We start from the raw sequence: 17,460 nt of genomic DNA on the forward strand, positions 1-17,460 counted from the left end.
GTGGGCTTCCTAACCTTTGTTGACCACGAGTGTGTGGTCTCTGTGCACTATTCTCTGTGCCATGTGTTCCCTCCAGATCATTATCGGCAAGCTGCATTTTGGTAGCTGTCTGTTTCAGGCTGCTTCTGACCATATTCCTGACTGGCTGTTGTACATGTTACAGGTACAGTTACAGGTTATGCCAGAAGCAGAGTCTTGAGAGCCGACGATCTCCTGCCTCCCACACCTCACTAAGACTCACCAAGACTCTGCTAGACTCTGCGCCGCTCCACAAAAGTCTAGGGTCTTTAAACAAAGACTCTTCCTTCACCAATGGAGATGAAAAAAACACTTGTGCACTACGCGTGCACTGGAAAGGTTCTGAATAACAGGTCTGCACTCTGCTGCTCACCAAGACTCTGCTAGACTTTGCAAGGATCGCACACAATGAAGTGGAAAAAGGATGAGCAATCTCGTCCTTGGCAACACAAACATATTGTCAAGGGTGAACTTAAGAGGTTAAAAAGGGGAAACAGTTGCCACTTAAAAAAATACCTAATGATTACAGTAAATCTGGATTTGAGATATTAACTTCTCCCAATCCTTAGTTGTAGCACCTCCCACGGCTACTCATTGGTGGCATAGTTTACATTTGATTCTCATAACTGAGATATTGGGAGCCGGTAAGATTAGAACATGTGCAGTTTACACTGTTGCTGAAGTTGAGGCTTCATTTGGTGTCAATGACGTCACACTAGTCGATGTAGGTGCTGGAGGAGGTGCTGATTTTCGTGCACATAATGCTTGAACCGCATGCATTTTAAGTTTGTGGTGTTTGTGCGCTTTCCTATATGTGTAGTCCACATCATTCTAATGAACTCTCACTAGATGATTAACCATCACCGATGTTCCAAGGCTTTGTGACGGCACATTTGATGGTGCACGTCTTAGAGTCTTCATGCAATATGTGCACTGTACATCCTCCACCTCTGTTTTAGAGCAGTGTTCTTTGACATTGAATTATCACGTACTGTCTGCTGGGGTTCTAATTTTGTGGCTTTCTTCCTGGGTGACAATGGATTGGGGGCCCAGATAACATTGTCATCACTGCTGCTGTTGTTCCCGTGGTCAACATAAGGAAATAGGTCATAGCTGGAAGGTTTAGAATGAATCTTAACCTCTGTCATTGCTCTGGGCAACCCTCCAAACAATCATTATTCGCTTGCCAAGCCATTAGAAAAGGAGAAAGACTATATGCAAATCAGACTTGGTCCCACCCCAAAAGCAACAGTCCATTCCAAACTGCTTGGTCACATCCCTTCTGCACAGGACCACAAGCATCCCCAAACATGTTTCAGCTTTTCTGGGCCTCATCAGTGAGGTGCAGCTTGGGTCTCTAGGCCCAGCAGGCACAGGACCCACATCTGGGCATACCCGTCCCAATTGGAGTGACTACAACAAAACGAAAGAAGTAATGGCTGGAAGGTTTAGAATGAATCCTAACCTCTGGCATTCCTCTGGGCAACCCTCTAGACCATCGTTCTTCGCCTGCCATGGTCATGGTCAGACATGTTAAAATGTGTAACCAGAGAGGAAAATGTAAATTCGAAAAATGACAACACTAAAAAGACAATGTCACAAAAATGGAACATCGAGATGATATCACTTGCTGCAGCTGCACGTCCAGACATGACTCCTGGCTGTGTCAACAAATGGACCAATCAAACATTGAAATGTATTGATGCGGCTACGCCCATGCTGTGTGACAAAATCTGCATGTGTGAAATAAACCAATGGAACGTCAAGCTTCTTCAATGCGGCTATGCATCTTCATGCCTGATGCACCAGCCAATCAAATCACTGACTGGGTCAGCGCGTCTACACATGATTCCTATCCGCACAAGCAAATGGTCAAATCACACGTTGCGATGAATTGACACGGCTCCGCCCACACCATATGACAAATCACCTCACCCACAAAAAACTAAAAGAACTTTTGGTGCTTCTTCAATTGACACCAGTGAAAGGTGAACCTATTTTTAAAACCCTAGGGCACAAACTCTGCCGTAAAACTCTTGGCAGCATAGGAAATGTCAACCATTGGCAACATTTCCAATACAGAGAATTAACAGAAACAGAAAACATGTGTCAGTCTGCAGACCTCACATACGCCAACATTTTAGAAATTATTAGAGTTGGTGTACTCATGTGCTACTGATGTCATGGAACAATCAGCACATACAAATGTCAATTGTATGTCATTCATGCCAACTCTTGCAAGCTGTTAAAAATTCAATGAAAAAAAGAAATGCAACCAATAATTGAAATTCGCTCCACAGATAAACTGGACATACATGGTATGACACTACTGATGTGTCAACAAGCCACAACAAGACTAAATACCTTAGAAAACTCTATCTCCACCACAGCTGGTTTGGAGAAAATATTAAAATTATATTTAAACTGTAGAGTAATGCTTAAACGTAACCTTGACGTGGAGCAAGGACTAGTTAATGGAGCACTTGGTACAGTTGTTGGTTTTCAAACATACCCACGTGACAACAACATTCAATTTGTCAATATTCTGTTTGACAAACTATCAGAAGTTAAAAGGATAGAACACTCAGCAGCACGCTTCCTTCTTTTCAAAGACATGTATGTACGCAGAAAACAATTTTTGCTAACTCTAGCATACACAGTTACCATTCACAAATCACAAGGTCTTACCTTAGATAAAGCATTGATAGATATTGGTAGCACAGTCTTTAAAGAAGGCATGAGCAATGTAGGACTATCACGCTTACATACACTTGACAGGCTGTTTCTAATCAACTTTGATGCAAGTAAAGTAAATGCTAATATTCCGTGCATTTTAGAATACCATAGACTGCGTTCACTCTACACCCCAATCTAAAAACCTATCCTGTTCCACAAAAAGAAAATGTTCTAAAAGAAAACTACTTCAAACTGTAAGGATCTCACTGAAATTCCTCCAAAGAAAATAAAAGAAACTAATACTTCATCAAGTACCACAACCAAAGAAGAGTCTACTGGGCAAAGTACTCAACTACTTCTTCAAAGAAGCAACACACACTCCGAACAAATGACTTTGACACAGAACTGTCAGGTCCATTCAAATTTTCAAATACAACTGGTGTAAATTGCAATGCATATGTAGATATAAATATTCTATTTCAATTGCCACCAATTATTGACAACATTTACTTACACAGTACAGACCAATTGTGTTTGCAAATGTTAGTCCTTCATATAAATGCAACCAACAATCCTGACAACACTTACAGTGTTCATGGAATAAGAAAAGAATTGGACTACTGTGGTGGAATGGTGAAATTCACTATAAACTCACAAGAAGATCCACAAGAATTTCTAAAGTACTTACTACAAGTAAAGGAAAACAAAAACATACCTATAAATGAAATCTTTCAGATTTCATACATGTGGAAACATACATGCACTCTCTGCAACCATGTGGCACAGGGACAGATCCCTAAGGAACATTGTGTGTATGTATCAATACCTAACTGTGAATCCATTCCATTTCAGCAACTTGTACAACATGCAAACCATGGCAGATTATGTACTACCTGCAATTCAGATAATCGCTCCACCTTACAAATACAGACACATAGTAAATATGTAATGCTAATGCTTTTATGTTACAATACAGATGGTACCAAAAACAACTGCAAGCTGACTGGATTCACATATGGTCAAGTATCACTTGATAAGAAAACCTTCACAACAATCGGTATAATCTACCACGCAGGAGCCACAACCAATGCATGTCATTGCATTGCATACATAAAAAAGAATTGTGGATGTTTGAATGTAATGATAGTACCATTACTTTAAAGCAGAGTTTACCAGCAAATCTTATAAACACTTATTTAATATTCTTATAACCATAAATGTAATAACTAATCTGTGCATAAACATTAACAAAACTTCAATTAGAAAACAATAAACAGTTAGAATATGCCAACAGGTATCTAACTGCCCCAAGATTCTGCAACAACCAAACAGATAAATCAATACTAAGAAAATATAAAAAAAAAAATAAACAGTTAGAATACGCCAACAGGTATCTAACTGCCCCAAAACATCTGCAACAAGCCAACAGATAGAAGATTAGCATAAAATTATAAGTAAACAATTAGAATACACCAACAAGTATCAAACTGTCCCAAAAATCAGCAACAAGTAGACAGATAGACGATTAGCCAGAAACAACAAATAAGCACTGAAAACAACGAAAGAAATATATTGTACCATACCAAAAAAATGTTGTTTTTTTGAATCCAGCATGGACTTTTTCCCCACAGATCCAATGATTTAATAAACAAACACAGAAACTGAGCAAATTGCACAGTACACTGGTTTGAAATATAGTACTTCTAAAGTACTAAATATGAGGGTTGAAATAATGCAGAAATGTCTATTATGCAGTGCAATAACTCATTATGAAATACCTAGAATAACATGTGATCTTTTCTTTTATCATAGAAACTGAAAAAGAAAATCTGCTACAGTTACCCAAGTCATCAAAAAATATATATCCAATCACAGAAAGTCAAACAGTAAGTATATAATAATTCAAATCACAACTACTGCTGTATAACACAACCATTCAAGCAAACATCTAACCATACACCACCATCCAAAATGTTTACTTCCATATATATGTTATACTGCAGTGCTTGTTAACAAACTCTACGATCTTAATTGCATGACAGCCAAAACTTCACATACAAACTCTACAAATCAATCAGTACACAAACATTTGATTTGTGGACATTTGATGGATGTTTGATTGTATGGGTGTGTTATGCTGCTTTGCTTGTGGCAGGGCCTAGAGTCTTGGGTGCATGGCCGAAGGCTAAAATTTTAACTGTGATATATAGGCTACTTATATGGGATATTAATTGCAATCAATGCTCTACTAACAACCCAAAACCAATATTCATACTAACATAAAACAGCCAGTAGTGCATTTTTATGTCCGCAGATAGCCGTGAAGACTGTGGACATGACGAACACATCAGGGGCACCTGCCACCTAAACAAATACAGCATTTGACCCATCTCTTACTTCCCCACTCTCCCCAAGCATACTTGCACACCAACACACTCCCTGAAATTGTATTTATTCCCCGTTCATCGCAGCGCTGTCCGTGGATGTCCGCGGATTCAAGATGGCGGGCGCATTAAAAAATGTAATGCACCTCATACTTCATCCCAGCCAATCAGCGAACATGTCGCATTTCCACAGACATGACGCAAGCTGATTAGCCGATCAGTGTCCTGTCTGGGGAGCGAACAGGGAAATGTGTCCGCAGAGCGGACATAGATATCACTAATTTTTTTAGACCTACTTTTTGGTTGTATTTTCAAAAACTACTGGACGGATTTCCACCAAATTAACAAAAGCACACTTTTGGAACCAAGCCGCTACTCCTGTCGCATATTTGGTGCAAATCCGTCCAGCGGTTTGAGCTGTAGGTGTGAGCAAATCTTTTCCCTATTTACTTTATGGGAAAAAAATAAATTTTGGGACCCCCCTTATAACTTTGCCCCCCTGCACCAACCTCACTAAACTTTGCAAAAAAAAATCAGCGTGGGCCATATTCTAGAACACCATAGACTGCGTTCACTCTACACCCCCATTTAAATACCTATCCTGTTCCACAAAAAGCAAAATGTTCTAAAAGAAAACTACTTCAAACTGTAATGATAAAGGATCTCACTGAAATTCCTCAAAGGAAAAAAAAAGAAACTAATACTTCATCAAGTACCACAACCAAAGAAGAATCCACTGGTCAACGTAACTCAACTACTTCTTCAAAGAAGCAACACACACTCAGAACAAATGACTTTGACACAGAACTGTCAGGTCCATTCAAATTTTCAAATACAACTGGTGTAAATTGCTACGCAAATGTAGCAATAAATATTCTATTTCAATTGCCACCAATTATTGACAACATTTACTTACACAGTACAGACCAATTGTGTTTGCAAATGTTAGTCCTTCATAGAAATGCAACCAACAATCCTGACAACACCTACAGAGTTCATGGAATAAGACAAGAATTGGACTACTGTGCTGGAATGGTGAAATTCACTATAAACTCACAAGAAAATCCACAAGAATTTCTAAAGTACTTACTACAAGTAAAGGAAAACAAAAACATAACTATAAATGAAATCTTTCAGATTTCATACATGTGGAAACATACATGCACTCTCTGCAACCATGTGGCACAGGGACAGATCCCTAACGAACACTTTGTGTATGTATCAATACCTAACTGTGAATCCATTCCATTTCAGCAACCTGTACAAAATGCAAACCATTGCAGATTATGTACTACCTGCAATTCAGATAATCGCTCCACCTTACAAATACAGACACATAGCAAATACGTAATGCTAATGCTTTTACATTACAATGCAGATGGTACCAAAAACAACTGCAAGCTGATTGGATTCACACATGATCAAGTATCACTTGATAAGAAAACCTTCACAACAATCGGTATAATCTACCACGCAGGAGCCACAACTAATGCATGTCACTACACTGCATACATAAAAAAGAATTGTGGATGGTTTGAATGTAATGATAGTACCATTACTTTAAAGCAGAGATTACCAGCAAATCTAATAAACACTTATTTAATATTCTTATAACTAAAATGTAATAACTAATCTGTGCATAAACATTAACAAAACTTCAATTAGAAAACTATAAACAGTTAGGATACGCCAACAGGTATCTAACTGCCCCAAGATTCTGCAACAACCAAACAGATAAATCAATACTAAGAAAATATAAAAAACTATAACCAGTTAGCATACGCCAACATGTATCTAACTGCCCCAAAAATCTTCAACAAGCCAACAGATAGAAGATTAGCATAAAATTATAAGTAAACAATTAGAATACACCAAAAAGTATCAAACTGCCCCAAAAATCTGCAACAAGCCATCAGATAGACGATTAGCCAGAAACAACAAATAAGCACTGAAAACAAAGAAAGACATATATTGTACCATAACAAAAAAATGTTTTTTTTAATCCAGCATGGATTTTTTTTCCCACAGATCCAATGATTTAATAAACAAACACAGAAACTGAGCAAATTGCACAGAACACTGGTTTGAAATATAGTACTTCTAAAGTACTAAATATGAGGGTCGAAATAATGCAGAAATGTATATTATGCAATGCAATAACTCATTATGAACTACCTACACTAACATGTGATCTTTTCTTTTATCATAGAAATTGAAAAAGAAAATCTGCTCCAGTTACCCAAGTCATCAAAATAATATATTCAATCACAAAAAGTCAAACAGTAAGTATATACTAATTCAACTCACAAATACTGCTGCATAACACAACCATTCAAGCAAACATCTAACCATACACCACAATCCAAAATGTTTACTTCCATGGATATGTTATACTGCAGTGCTTGTTAACAAACTCTACAATCTTAATTGCATGACTTAGCCAAAACTTCACATACAAACTCTACAAATCAAACAGTACACAAACGTTTGATTTGTGGACATTGATGGATGTTTGATTGTATGGGTGTGTTATGCTGCTTTGATTGTGGCCAGGGCTTAGAGTCTTGGTTGCATGGCCGAAGGCTAAAATTTTAACTGTGGTATATAGGCTACTTATACAGGATATTAATTGCAATCTATGCTCTACTAACAACCCAAAACCAATATCATACTAAAGTAAAATGGCCAGTAGTGCATTTTTATGTCCGCAGACAGCTGTGAAGACCGTGGACATGACGAACACATCAGGGGCACCTGCCACCTAAACAAATACAGCATTTGACCCATCTCGTACTTCCCCACTCTCCCCAAGCACACCTACACACCAGCACAGTCCCTGAAATTGTATTTATTCCCTGTTCATCGCAGCGCTGTCCGTGGATGTCCGCGGATTCAAGATGCCGGGCGCATTAAAAAATGCGACACACCTCACGCTTCATCCCAGCCTATCAGCGAACATGTCGCATCTCCGCAGACATGACGCAAGCTGATTAGCCAATCGGTGTCCTGTCTGGGGAGCGAACAGGGAAATGTGTCCGCAGAGCGGACATAGATATCACTAATTTTTTTAGACCTACCTTTTGGTTGTATTTTCAAAAACTACTGGACGGATTTCCACCAAATTAACAAAAGCACACTTTTGGAACCAAGCCGCTACTCCTGCCGCAAATTTGGTGCAAATCCGTCCAGCGGTTTGAGCTGTAGGCGTGAGCAAATTTTTTCCCCATTTACTTTATGGGAATTATTTTTATTTTGGGACCCCCCTTATAACTTTGCCCCTTATAACTTTGCCCCCCTGCACCAAACCTCACTAAACTTTGCATAGTGGGTCATATACTTGTTTTGAAAAGTTTGGTGAGGATTCGTCAAGAGGGAGCGAAGTTATAAGTCTCCCAAAAAGTGCTCTTCCTATAGGATTTACAATTTAACCATAACTACATGGCCGCTAAATATATATTATAGGCGGCAATAGCCGCCCTATAGTTAAGGTGAGTCATAGACACATAAGAACTGCTCAAAATTATATTGTTAATAACTTTTGATTCAATTAACAGATTTGGCTGAAATTAAATTTGAAAAGTGATTAAGGGGGTAATTCATGGAATAAATGTGCGTGGAAATTTATGGCGCAAGCTGGCGCAAGCATGAAAAAGCTTGTGTATGCGTGCAAATCGCATGCATGCAATTCAAAGAAGGACCTGCGTGTGTTTTTTCCGGGATGTGCACCAAATCTGCCCTTACCTTACAGATCACTGCGACTTTCCAAACGTGTGCGCGACAGGAATGGGGAAAGCACACAACTTCTCGCACACACACCTATAAAGGGAGCGGAACACGGGGAATGGGGACCAACACGTGAAAATGTAGGCGTAACGTGGGAAGTACCACTGCGAAACACACGCAACGACCAGACGCTAGTGAACAACACCTAGTCATGGAATCGAATAGGGAAAACCCGTGCACGCCAAAACACACGCACACACACAAATAAGTCTGCCACACGAAAGCAGGCGGAAGCGCCCCTGCGCAGCATAAAAGTGGGCACAAACAACAAACAAGCATATACAGCTATGATGTACATTCCTCGCTGCAGTGATCGTGGGACACCGCAGGAGGAGGAGAATAGCCAGGCCCTGCATTTTTTTGCCCAGGCCCAGCCTTTTTGGGATGCCTGATGACCAGGTCTATGACAGGTATAGGTTCCCACCTCATATCATCCTAGAGCTGGTCAGGGAGTGGGAGGATGAACTCATATCACCCACCCTGTGCTCCAAAGCATTGAGCCCCTTGGAGAAGGTGCTCAATGTACTGGATTTTTTTGCCACTGGGTCATTTCAGTGGACAACTGCCATAGTGGGTGGCGTCTCACAGCCCAGGCAGTCACGTTGCCTACACCAGGTGTTGGCAATCATCACTGTGCGCCCCTCAGTCTGCAGGCACATATACATGCCCAGAACACCTGCAGAAAGGCAGACCATGGTCCTGGACTTCTCCAGGGTGGCACACTTCCCCAAAGTGCTCGGTGCCATAGATTGCACCCATGTGGCCCTTCGTCCACCTAGGGCCACTGAGCACATCTATCGAAACCGCAAGCACTGGCATTCCATCAACATGCAGGTGGTATGTGATGCCAAGGGAATCATTACCTCTGTCTATGCAAACTATCCTGTGTCCACTCATGATAGTTTCATATTCAGAATGTCTGCCCTGAGCCGGGCCCTGGAAGCTGGGAAGCATGGCGACACATGGCTCCTATGTGAGTACAAATGCCTGTGCACATGCATGCATGTCACGCACAGACAAATACACAAGCCCAACTAATGACAACCTGTATCACCTTACCAGTGGACAGTGCCTACCCTCTGAGCACCTACATAATGAAGCCAATACGGAACCTCACCACACCACCCCAGGTAAGATACAACACAGCCCATATTGCAACCAGGGCCATAGTGGAGCACAGATTCGGAGTGCTCAAGTTACGCTTCCGCTCCCTTGACCGCTCTGGTGGACAGCTACTATATGCACCCCCAGTAGTGTGCAGGATCATTGTGGCAGCATGTGTCCTGCACAATGTTGCAACACGGCATGGCGTACCGGTGGACATGGTGGTGCCCCCCCACCACACTCACGGCCGCTGTGCATGGGAGGGGAAAAGTCATGTGGCGAGGTAGCCCCTACCCAGCTAATGGCCACATTTTTCACCTAAACCCCAACCCCTGCGGAGTGCACACAGGCCTGGCACATACCAGGTCACAATCAATGATGAGAAAGGGACAGTTAACTGTCACAACCTTACCACCCTGAAAATGGGTCCATGGAAGTGCCACATTGTGTGCATACGTAGCTACTTAAACACAACCAATCCCATGTGACCAAAGGGAACACATGCACGGTGCATATCCCCACCCCTGCAAAACAGGGCACGAAAGTACTGGTATGCCACCCAAACCCTACCAACCCCCATGACCCAGTCTGCCACACCATACCATGGCATGCAACGGCAATACATCAAACCATATGCACAACACATGACACAATAGTCATGAAGTCCCACGTGAGAAATGTAAATAGGCACCAGACAATCACACCTGACATGGAATCTGAAGAAATGACTGACCAAAACCTCACACCCTGAAAACGGTGGCACAAATGCATGCCACCAGTGGTGCAAGCAACAAAAGTCAAAATACCTGTTGGCATGCAAATTGGACAATCAAAACTTGCCATATCAAACACTATGAGCTGCATGTATGTCCCCTGCAACACACCGCTCACTGGACAGCACAGTGAGTGTGCATTGCATTGGGGAAACCCCTTGAGCATCATTTTAAAAAAGTGCACTAAAAAAAATAGTACCCTGTCATGCATGTACACGATCAATGACTTGGAAGTGAACATGGAATCTTGGGACACAGCATGCCTGAGAAGGCAATCTGGGTGCACGTGTGTACATGGTGTCAACGTAGTTGGTGTGGAGGGTGTTGCCTAAGTGTTTGTGTCAGAATGGACATGAATCGAATACATGCATATGAAATGAAGTGAGCGTCAATGTCCTGTACACAGTACATGTGAACATTGCACTCAAGGACCCCCCTGTGTGTTAAACCACACCCATCCCCTGACACCTCAAAATAAAGCACAACATAAGATCAGCCATTGATCAGCGAACATATCATGTACAGAGTACCCCACATCGACAATGGCAGACAGTGACCCATCACTGATTAATTGAAAATCCTTATAGGACCTACACACACAGTTCATCAAAGCGCCTCAATGAGGGAGGGAACAAAGGAGAAGAACAGTGCATTCCTATAAGTCCATCAAACAGTCCACAATGTGAAAAATAACTATCAAATCATAGTACATATTACAAGTTCCTGGAACAGTAAGGGAGAGTCTAGGGAGGAAATGTGGGAAAACAAACCTAGCATCAACATTGCTATGCCTGACGGGAATAGTTGCAGTGCAGGAGTCACATTAGGAGGGGCGTGAGGGAAGAGGAGGGAAGAGGTGAGGAGAGTAACAAAAGAAGTGACAAACTGTGGAAGGTCGACAAAGAATCAAGATAGTGCTGGGGAGGGGGAGAAGAAACACAGAAGGGAAAGGGGAAAGAAACGACCTGTAATCAGTGGTGGAGGGGACCAATGATACAAGTAAGTGCCAAAATAATACTAAAAAAGCTAAAGGTGGGGGTGGATGGACGCAGGCAGAAGGGGAAATGTCTGCAAAGAACAAGCGGTTACGTATTACCATTCCTGATGGCAATTGGGGTAGTGGTGGAAAATGACAGACAGCGGACCAGGAGGAGGGGAAAGGGTGGTGGAGAGGGAGAGGGAGGAGAGAAGGGAGGAGAGGGCCAAGGTCAAAATCCATGAAGGGGAAGATGGGGAAAGAAAGAACACACATGGAGCAGAGGGAAAGAAGACGGTGGAGAAGGGGAGGGGATGTGATGGTGAAGGGGGGAGACAGAGGGAGACTGGCAGGGGCAGGAGACACAGGGGGACAATCAAGGGACCCAGAAGGCTGGTGGACAGGGCTAGACAGGGCCTCCGTTGTGGGCTTTTGGTAGTGATGGCAGGCTCCAGCCTCCTGGTTGACCTGATTGTCACAAGGGCCAAGTGCAAACAATGGGAGGGGGGAGCAGGTCCAGGACACAAACATGAAAGTCAAGTCAAAAGCAATGTGGCCATATTTCAAATGGCACATCAAAACACCAGCCAGGGTTGCAAGATGGCCAAAGTGGTGCAAGCAAGGAATGGGTGGTCGTTGAAATGTGTGGTGACATGGATAACTCAGTGTGCAGCCTTCATGTGCCATATCAAAATCACTCAGTTGCCTCACCACATCTAGCCACACCTTGGCTCTCAACGGCAGCAAGCATGTGGGTCTGGTAAACCAGGTCGTAGGTCAGCATGCATTACCTCACGTGTCACACATGCTTCCTCCTGCAAGGACTGACGTGTAAGACGGAGTTCTGCCTGCATGGCCTCACGTGACAAACAAAAAGACTCCCGGCTTGCATGGGGTTCAGCTGAGATGGTTCTTTCAAGCTGCACCTTCCTGTATTATGTCTGCCTACTCTCTTTCATCCAGAGCGCAGCCAGAGTAGATCGGAGGGCTTGGTGTTCCACCCTCAGGGCCTTACGGTGTGCCTCTGCTTGAGCATCAAGTGCTTGACTCAGAGCCACCATTTCAGCCCAGCGTGCCCTGTCAGACGCCTCCATGCCCAGCATGAGTTAGCGGCACGTGGACTGCGTAGCCCGCTGGTGGAGCACCACTTGCCTTAAAGAGGGGAGGAAGGAATGGGCCACACTATCCAAACCTTGAGCAATCATCTCAACTGCTTCCCAGTGTTGCTGTGCTAAGGCAATCATGGCGAACTCCCACTCAGTTGACCCCGCATTGCCGGACACCACACCTGCTGGGCCCAAGGAGCCATTGTCCTTGCTGGGTTGGTGGCAACCGCAGATGCAGGACTGCATCCCTCCATTGTCCTGATGCCCCAGGAACGTGGCCAACTGGTGTTGAGTGTGAACGTGCACCCGTAACCACCACAGGCGGACATTCCAACCCTGCCTGGCCCCCTACTGCTGGTGTCACGGACAGAAGATCATCCAACACAGGGTCAGTTACCGGCGAGGACACAACATGATGCAGATCCGGCTCAACATAATGGTCAGAGGATGCATCAGAGCCTGACTCAGAGTCAGCTCTGGAAACGATGGCCTGGAGCACCAGTGGGTTCTCGTGGGCTGCTACCCCACGACCACCACTGGAGCCTAGTTGGTCATGTGAACTGACCAACGTGTCTGGGATGACATCTTCATCCTTTGCCGCAAGTGCATCATCACCTGCAACATAAAGAAAAGAAACATGGACACACATGTCAGTAGCACATACCACACACATACAGTTCACAACATTGACAGCCAACTAATGAAACACCCTTGTCACAGACAACTCAATCCACAACATGCATCCAGTGGCATTGCAATGCAAGGGTATCCCAAAAGCAGAAAATGATGTGTGCAAAATGTGAAGGCAACACATGTATTGCATGTTGCACATCACCTGCATCACAAACAGCCACTAGCAGGCACCTATCCAAAGCAGAAATGAGAGATGGCAACAAAGAGATGGCACCTATTATAAGCATTGGGAAACACACAAATAGCCACAGCTAGAAATCAAACCAAACACACCATGACACATGTAACATGCATGTTCATGTGCAGCACTCAACTACCATCAACTATGCAGCGTACATGTGTCATTTCACCTTTCTATACAGTGAAAGGAGGGACATGGGTATATACATGTCAGGTCATCATCACACAGCAGCATTGTGTTTGCATGTTGAAGGGCTGAACTTGGCACAGGAGTGGGTGTGTGCAGTGCAGTGCACATTAGCCCCTCAACTTCCAACATAAACACATACAGAGTGATGACAATCTCCAAACATGAAGGCAGTGTTAGGGTAATTGCAGCCATCATGTGTAAATGGCATGTACCATGTAGCATGGATACCGTGAAACACCCACCATCTGGGCAATAGCAGGGAGGCACTGCATGGCAATGAAAGGTTCCCCACAGAACTGTGCATTGCCAGACAGTGTGCATGCATCTATTGCATTTCCTCATTCAAATGTCACTACAGCCGATGAGAAGTGGACATGATGGAGGACAGATGAGGAACCATCAATAGTACACCCATGCGTGTAGAAGACACACCACCATTTGAAAAGAAGCAGTGGGCCTGTAACAGGGTGAGCCATGTGCATGATACAGATGTGGAAAGCCTAAAGTTGTGTGTGATGACACACAGACCTACAGTGAGCACGACATGGCTGTCCAAATGAGATGACACCTGGATCATCTTGGACACATACTACAATGAGCAGGTGGTCAAGGACACCTAGGGGCATACATGGAATGCACATGGAACATGATTGTGCACACATGTCCATTGGGAGCCACTGCCATAAGCACAGTCAGAGTGAGACACACTGCACCAAGGACAAAGGATGTATATGACATGATATGACATCTCATCAAGATTGCACTCGAGAGGCTCAGAGTGCAAACAAACAAAGGGAGGGGAACAAGGAAGAACAGGAATTCAAAATAACTATCATACTGGGCACAGTCACATTGAGAACATGCAAATACATGGAGAAGGGATAAAGGGTTGAAGGCCCTGGAAGGGGGAGAAGGGGAACGTGCCAAACTGAGGAGACCAAAGAAGGAAAATTAAGTCCAATGATAAAATAGGCATTCAAAAGGTGGTAGTGCAGCCAGCAAGTGGTAAGTGCAAGATAATTTGGATAGGGCAAATCTGATGAGTGAAGAAGAAGAGTGGGGGACTGTATGGGTACACGCACAGGACCCATTACAATGGGAGGCCTGGAGGCAGTGCAGCAGGGAGGCAGGGTGAGCAGGTACCTGGGCCCAAAGGACAGAGTGTGTGCAGGGCACAGTCCCAATGGAGGAAACTGTTCAGCTGGGGAGAAGAGGGGCATATGCAGGAACAAATAGTAAGGTCTTGAGGTGCTTCCGGAAGCAGAGATGTTTCTCCTCAAGTTTAAATGTCGCCAGTTGGCTGTTCCAAAGGTAGCTCCCAGCCATACACACAGATCTGCCCCCAGCTTATTTGTTCAATTAACGACTGACCCGGAGGGAGTGTGAGGTAGAGGAGCAAATGACTCAAGAGGGGAGGAATTGGCAGAGGGATTGTTGAAGGTATTTTGGACCCAGGCCCAAAAAATCCTTGTGCACAATGCAGAGGGTCTGAAGCATTATCCTTGCATCCAGTGGTAGCCAATGAAGGGATTATAGAGCTGAAAAGATAGGATCCCAGGGCTTGAGGCCAAGGACACGTCTTGCAGTCCTGTACTGGATTAGTGATAGAGTGCAGAGTGTGGAGGCAGGTCGAATATTGAAAGAGCCTGTCACAGTACTCCAACCTTGAGTAATCCAGAGCTTGACAGACGGTGAGCATGTAGGTGAACGATAGGAAAGGCACAGTACCCCTGAGGACGTGAAGCGGTAATCTATCTTAAGATACGTCAGAAATGTTTGTGGAAAAGGAATGTGTGGTGTCAAAGGTGACCCCAAGGTTGTTGGCCTTGCAGGTGGAGGTAGGAGGAGGGCCAAGTGGGGCTGGCCAGAGAGTGAGGGGAAAGGATGGCGAAGGTGTACCGATGAGGAGGATGTCAGTTTTGCTGGCCTTTAGACAGAGATCGTTTGAAGTTCACCAATTGCAAATGGCAATGATGCTATCAGAAATAAGGGAGGGAGAAGAGGTGGCCAAGGGCAGCCTGTAAATGAGTTGGTTGTCATCAGCATAGCACTGGAAGTCATAGCAGAAAATGAAAATACAGTAGACGAGAGCTGCCAGGTGCTGTTTGTAAAGTCAGGCTGAGGGGTCAGACCCCTGGTGAACACCACAGGTAGAGAGGGAGATTGAAGAAAGGAAGGAGCAAGTCATATCTGGGAGGGTCACACATGCCAAACACACATGTCATTGAGTAACACGCATCAATACTCACCAGATGATGCATCATAATCCATCCTCTCTCCCACTCCACGGATGTGTTCTTCTGGGATGAACTCTGAACCGATCTCCTCATGCTGAGTGAGTTCATCTTCCTCTGGTGGTGGCCCACCACCAGTCACCAGAGACATGGAATAATTGGAGGCACGCTTTTTTTTTGTACTGCATCGGAGCTCGTTCCAATGCTTGTAGCAGTCCTGAGCTGTGCGCACCTGGAATCCCATGGCTGTCACACCATCTGCAACATGCTGCCAGTGGACCCAACACTGGTGATGCGTTGAATGGCACTGTGGGCCCACAAGCATATCGCGTTAGTGTTCTGACACGTAGTCCACAACGAAGTCCAGTTCCTGCTTGCCGAAAGGCTTCTTCCTAGATGTTCCGGAGGCTGGAGCCATGTCTGGAGTCCCAGCCTCTTGTGCAGGAGCACACACGCTTCTTCCTTTTGGCCGGTGATACTGACCCTGAGTGGCCAATGTGTCCCAAATCAGTGGGAGCAATAGCACTGGTGGACTGGACCAAGGCAGTGGGTGTTGGTATGGGGACAGACAGTCTGGCTTGGGTCTGACTCACTGCTGGGGTGGTGTTGGCTGCATCTGCACATGCAGATACCACCAACCGGCTACTTGGGGCAGCAGATGTCATAACTGCCCCAGATACGTGTGCTCCAGTCACAGCTACACTGGACCCACGTGACCCGCACCTCCGGAAAATATGGAAATCATCCTGGGAGTCTTTGTCACGCAATACAACATGCGCTGCCGGACCCAGAGCCCAGATGGTGGTGCAGCTACCACCACCGGTAGGCCTATGACAGCAGATGTAAGTTGCTGTTGGGTCATATGGGTGCCAGGTTGTGATGCAACAGCTGCATCACCAGGTGCCACAGGGGGTGGTAGCATGTCTGCACCAGCATGTGGCTGGGCATCTTTCCCCAGTGGGGAAACCCTGCCTCTTCCCCCTTTATAGCCACCATGGACAACCTGGACTCCCAGTCCTCTCTGGTCTCCGCACGCACATGCCAGACCACGCCCAGCCCTGGGAGGGCACCCAACTTTGCCGCCCTTAGCCTTTGTTGGCCTTCCAACAATGGCACAGATGGAAAATAGCTGATTGGAGGCGCACTCAACAATTGTCCTGGGCAATTGGCTAGAAGGGGGCACGGTACTGGATGGAATAGGTACCCCAGTGCTCCTGCAAGGCTGTCTGTGACCCCTGGGGAAAAATAACGGGTCACGCAATGCTCAGGCACCCCCAAAAATGAAAACAAAAAACCAATAAATTCCAAAATTGACAATTGATAAAAATCAGAAATTGTAATTT

The sequence above is a fragment of the Ambystoma mexicanum genome, chromosome 2q (assembly GCF_040938575.1).
Source record: "Ambystoma mexicanum isolate Mex_15411 chromosome 2q, UKY_AmexF1_1, whole genome shotgun sequence".
Taxonomy (NCBI): domain Eukaryota; kingdom Metazoa; phylum Chordata; class Amphibia; order Caudata; family Ambystomatidae; genus Ambystoma; species Ambystoma mexicanum.